The following is a 5,656-nucleotide window of genomic DNA, read 5'->3' on the forward strand; positions in this document are numbered from 1 at the left end:
GACAACCCAAGCCCCCCCCCCCCCCCCCTAATTTGATTCTAGGCATGGGAAATTAATAATTGTTATAATATTCTATGTCTAGAATCTAATGACTGGAGGGTCATCTTAAATTCATTCCTCTCTACTGCCACTGCTGAAATGGGAAAAGCAGTGGCAGAAGTGGAGTGCAAGTAGTTTGGAAGTGATAGGGGGATACATGGTGGGGGAGATACTGAAGGGACAGGTGATGGGGGAAGCACTGGGGAAGAACTGGTATAGGAGGAAGCAGTAGAGAGCAAGTGGTAGGGAAGGTGGGGGGCAGGTAGTGGGGGAAGCAGTGAGGACAGGCAGTAGAGGAAGCAGCGGAGAGCAGGTGGTGGAGAGGCCAGTCAATAGAAGGTCAAACATCCTGACCCCTGCCCCAGCCTCCCATACTTTGCCTCCTTCTGCCTGTCCCCTCACCATTATTTTCACCCTTTTACTGCTTGCCTTCCCTGGCACCGGCTCCCAAAGGCTCTGCTGCCCCCAACCCGTCTTCTTCTCTCACAGGCTGAGCCTCCCCACTCCCCCTCTTCCTCTTCCCTCCATTTCCCACCCAGCAACCTCTGCCCCTTACCTTTCCCTCCCCTTTTTCCTACCAATCTCCATGCACAGCAGCCTCTGCCTCCCTGGAGAGAGGTAGAGGCTGAGGGAAGGAGAGGACAGGGTCAGAGGCAGTGAGAGAGCAGGCAGTAGCTATAGCTCCAGCCCCCACCAAACCACAGCAGCTACCTGCCCCTGTCCCGCCTCCCCACCCACCCACCACCTTATACTTGATTCCAAGACAAGGGGCTTTCTCCCCACCCCCAATGTTATATGGGGGTAAAAAACATATCTTGGAATCAAGTAAAAATGGAAGGTAGATAAAAATTATTAATACTATCAAGTCATTTCAATCACTGTATTAGATTTAAAACAAGGTATGCTAAAACTTAAAATCAACACAGATGTTTCTGTGATTTTTTAACTCTACTGAAAATAGTTCCCCAGTGGCATTTCCAACCCAGACACTGCAGCAAAGTAAAGCTATCTAAACTGGGTACACTTTCTGAGTTAAGTGAAATGCAAACGCTAAGCAATCATCATTAATGACCAGCAGATTTTATAAAATTCTTTCACTTTTAGTAGTTTGAAGTGTTGTGGCTAAGACAAGAAACAAATGATTTAGTAGAACTGCATGAATTTTTAACCTGACAATGTCCCTTTAACATATGCAAATTGACTCACACAATTATAGCTGTTGGAATTCCACAGAATTTGACCCTCTATGCATACGTTTTAACAATAAACTACAAAATCCCAAGTGTAACCTAAGCCCTTTTAAATAAATACATATTTCATAAGAATACCAAATATGTCAAAGCATAATTAGTTAGACTGTCTTGTCAGGTTTGCTTAGATAAATATATTAGAGAGTAATCTTTGAACACTGGGGGAATACCATAGTGATTCATACCAGCAGTTACCATAGGCATTGTTTACCTGTCCAAGTCACGCACTCAATACCTGCTTAGTTTTTCATCTGAATGTGTAAATATAGCATTACATTGCATGAAGTCCACACTGAAAACATATTTAAACAGGTATAAACTAGGTTCGCATATAAAAATGTATTACTTTTACTTCCTTGAGCCTGGTATCAAAATGTTTATTTTGCACATACTACAGTAATGCAAAATTGTAGCTAGAAAGGTACACCAGATTTTGCTCCATATCTACAAGAATTTGAGGCAGTCCTTTATCACCCAGGAAGCCTTCTGCAGGAGGAACACCCGGGTACAGAGGGACATACCATGTATGGAGGGGGAGGGTGGTAGGGAGGGCTTGCCTCTGAAAAAACAGGGCCCAGTCAATATAAGCTAAAAAAAAGGGCTGAAGTGAAAATAAAGTGGCTTATGAGTCGCATGCATGCTCTGCATTAGCCAGGAAAGAGATTGGGGAGTTACTGTGGGCAGTTTTCTAAAAACATCAGTTTAGTGTTCAGCAGCCATCAAAAAGGCAAGCAAAACACAAGGTTTAAGAAGGGCATCGTAAACAAAATGGAAAGTATCATGATGCCCCTTTTATAAATCCATGGTGCACCCACACCTTGAATACTGTGCCCAGTTCTTGTCTCCACACCTCAAAAAGGATATAGAAGAAGTAGAGAAGGTCCAGAGAAGGGCAACAAGGATGATTACTGGTATGGAGGGGCTTCCATAAGAGAAGAGACTAAAGAACTTAGGCCTACTTGGTTTAGAGAAGAGAGGCTTGAGGGGAGACATCATAAGAGTGTACAAAATACTAAATAGCGAAGATATTAGGAAGAATTTTCTCACTAGAAGGGTAGGAAAACACTGGAAAAAGTTACCCAGAGAGGTGGTGGAAGCTCCATCCTTGGAGATTTTCAAGAATTTGGTGAGACAAAGCTTTGTCTGGAATGATCTAATTGGAGATGGTCCTGCTTTGAGCAAGGGGTTGGACTAGATGACCTCCTGAGGTCCCTTCCAACCCCTAACTTTCTAGGATTCTATGATACAGACTCTGAATCAGACCTTCCTAGACCCTCAATGCTGGGGGCTGCAATTCAGAGAGGAACAGTGGGAAAAAACTCTGGTAATGCCCAGTTCACTCTCCCTTTCAGCCTCCACTTTCTGCCTTTGCATGACACAGGAGACAGACCAAGATGGACCTATGGTCTGATCCAGTAAATGGTAGTTTTTATGTTCTAGTCCTTTGCCGGTGACTGTTACCCTTTATGAGGGGAAATTAATGCAATTATATTCCCCACTATTTATGTACACTGTGGGCATGTCTACATGCACAAATGCTCCATGGTGGGTTTACTCTAGATGTTTGAATTACTCTAAAGTAAACCCACCCTGGGCAGGTATCTACATGTGCAGGGAAGTGGAAGCAGATTAGCTGCTCATAGCAGCAGTCTGCTCCCGCTCCTGCCAGCCCTGCACCTGCCGCCTGCAGCAGCCAGGGGGGTTCTAGGCTGCCTCCTGGGTGCCAGCCCAAGGGCTGGCAGGGAGCATATCTGTCTTTTGGTGGGGGCTGGGAGATTGCTCCCTGCCCTGCGGAGGTCTCTGCCACTGAAGCCCCAGGTTGGGACAATGTCGCTCTGCCCTGGCAGCAGGGGTTGTTATCTCCCAGCCCCAGATCCATAATTGCAGAGAGGGGGTAGGGAGCTCCCTGCTGCCAGGGCAGGGGGACATTGTCCCTGCCTGAGCTCCAGTGGCGGAGCCTGCCCCAGTACCAGGCAGCTTCCAGGGGCAAGGAGCAATTTCCATCCCCTGCTGTCCAGCTTACCAGGAGCACATTTGCTCCTAGTCAGCAATCTACATGTGCTGTACTGTACAGTAATTACTCCCAAGTAAATTTGCTACTTGTATTTACAGGTAGCAAATTTACTCATGATTAGAGCAAATTACTCTGCAGTAAGTGTCTGCACGCGTAGACGGTGACGTTTTCTGTGCAAGAATTCACTCCAATCTTGAGTAAAGGGTCTCATGTAGATGTGCCCTGTGTATTTGTAATGTATGATGTCTGAATATTAATGTAAGCATCAAAGAGAAATAGCTGTTTTATAAGTGCTCTGCAACCAGCAAAGCTTTCAACAAAGAATGGGTATGGTAGACCCTGAGGAAGGAATGCTGCATTTATGTATGCCATGTATAGACATGATTTTCCCATGGAAACTGTGCTACAGTGCATTCAGTAGTTCTTATCAGCTGCCACTTTGGTGCTGCTGTGGTAGATTTATCAGATCAGACAGACCATAAATATGTTCTCCTCTTGCAAGTTTTATTGTGGGTATACATACCACTCATTATAACTGGATTCAGAAGAATTTTGATTGTGTAGTGGAAAAAGATTACCAGGCAGCAGTCATGAGACAGTGTGAACCAGGCTCCAACCCCCACTTATACTCCGGCCAAACACCAAACAGCTGTTAAGTTATCATGGACAACTATCAGATGTTTGAGTATTTTTCTGGGGGGGGTTTCTTTTCTTTTTCTTTACTCAGGATTTCCTTCAGTGCTCCCTCTGAATTAAGAGGTTAGGGTAAACCAAGGAGAGTGTCCAGTCACCACAAGAGCAAAAGTGAGCTGCAACTGCCACAAAGCAGTACTACTCGGGTAAGTACTAGACCCTCCCAAGGTCTAGAATGCTATGTCCTTTCTGTTCCCATTTTTCTCTTTTGTTCTTTTTTTAAAGGTACAGTCCACCTTCCCCTGGGCTGGAGAATGCTCCTTCGCCCAATACAGCCTACAAGTAATAGAAACATAAATTAAAGGAAACAGCAAAAAGGAAAACCTAATTGCAAATATGCAGTTCCTTTGTCTCTTCAACACTTCAATGCCAGTTATATGTTCTGCTACATTATATCATTATAACTCAAATAAAAGAGGAACAAGAAAAATAAACTTTCTTTAGCTCTCCAAAGCTTGCGGCTGCTCCAACTTTCCCCAGTGCTCTAGTCTCTGCATTTGCAGGATGCTGCTGAGCACTTCTCCTGCAGTTTGAGCTCCTCCAAGCTCCGAGACTGGAATTTGTTTTTCTCTCCATTCCTGGGGTTTACCCAGCTGGGTTTCAGGCTGAAGTAGAGGATCTTGCCTGTTTTCCTGATCTGTCTTCCCTCTTGTCCCATGCAAGTCCTGCACCAGAAATAGAGCACTGGGCATGGGGAATGCCAATCTGGAAGGAACGGCGACTAATAAAATGGTGTTCCAACAGCTGTGACATCCACCGTGCCACCAGTGCTTCCTGTTGGTCCCATAAGTTTCCCCTGGTTTCCTTCTTTCTCTGTGAAGAGGTGGGGGAAGCCTCTTCACAATAAGTAATGGCCATCCTTACCTAAAACAGCTTACAATTTCATCATTTTACATGCATAAACCAAATGCAGTTGTCTAAGTAAAAGGAAAATTGGAAATAACCATAGACAGATCATTGACCTGGTCACTACAGTACAAGATATTCGTATGAAAAGAATAGATTACCAAATAAGAAGTGATGTACTTACAGTATAAACCCCATGTTAGTCCACATTCTAGATCAGTAGGGGCCAACCTTTTATGGCTGGAGTGCCAAAAATAAAGCCCACACTTTCCCTGAGTGCCAATCCAATGTCCTTCCCCTGCCTGATTTTCCGCTCTACTTTCTGCTCTCCGTCTCCTCCCTGATCTGCTGCATGCCCCACAGAGAGGTAGCCCATGGGTTCAGAGGGCAGTAAAGGGCCAGAGTAGAACTCTGCCTGTGCCACTTACCAAAGGTGGCCGCTTCTGTTCTAGATGTTGAGTAGCAGTGCACAAATACTGAGCTGAAGACTATACAATAAAATGCAAAGAACCATAATGTCAGTCCTCCAGAATGTTTGCTATGAGGACATTTTTTATTTATTTTCATATAGTAGTGCCTATCTCAAACAATAAATGCTACACATTTTTGGAACAACAAGATTTAGTATAACAGATTTGTCATTTTGTCATTCTTTACTGAAATTTCGAGATAAAAATTCTTTTAAAAATTACAGAAAGATTGTCATTTATTGACTGATTTTTTTAATTTTTTTTTTAGCTGTGTTATATTCATAGATGCTAGGGTCGGAAGGGACCTCAACATTAAGTCCAACCCCCTGCCTAGGCAGGAAAGA

At 44.2% G+C, this 5,656-nt stretch overlaps 1 protein-coding gene and 1 long non-coding RNA gene across 2 annotated transcripts in view; one reads left to right on the forward strand and one right to left on the reverse strand.

Moving 5' to 3' along the window:
- The window catches only part of LOC102386266, a 7,650-nt gene extending 3,371 nt beyond the window's left edge, over positions 1-4,279 (forward strand). The window contains exons 2-3 of the long non-coding RNA XR_324226.1: positions 4,031-4,142; positions 4,222-4,279. This is a non-coding gene — a long non-coding RNA (uncharacterized LOC102386266). The remainder of the gene's footprint in view (positions 1-4,030; positions 4,143-4,221) is intronic.
- LOC102367873 (connector enhancer of kinase suppressor of ras 2-like) overlaps positions 1-5,656 on the reverse strand; it is a 703,948-nt gene that overhangs the window by 659,588 nt on the left and 38,704 nt on the right. The gene's annotated exons all lie outside the window — the stretch shown is intronic.

This window comes from Alligator sinensis, unplaced genomic scaffold (assembly GCF_000455745.1).
Source record: "Alligator sinensis unplaced genomic scaffold, ASM45574v1 scaffold666_1, whole genome shotgun sequence".
Lineage (NCBI taxonomy): Eukaryota > Metazoa > Chordata > Crocodylia > Alligatoridae > Alligator > Alligator sinensis.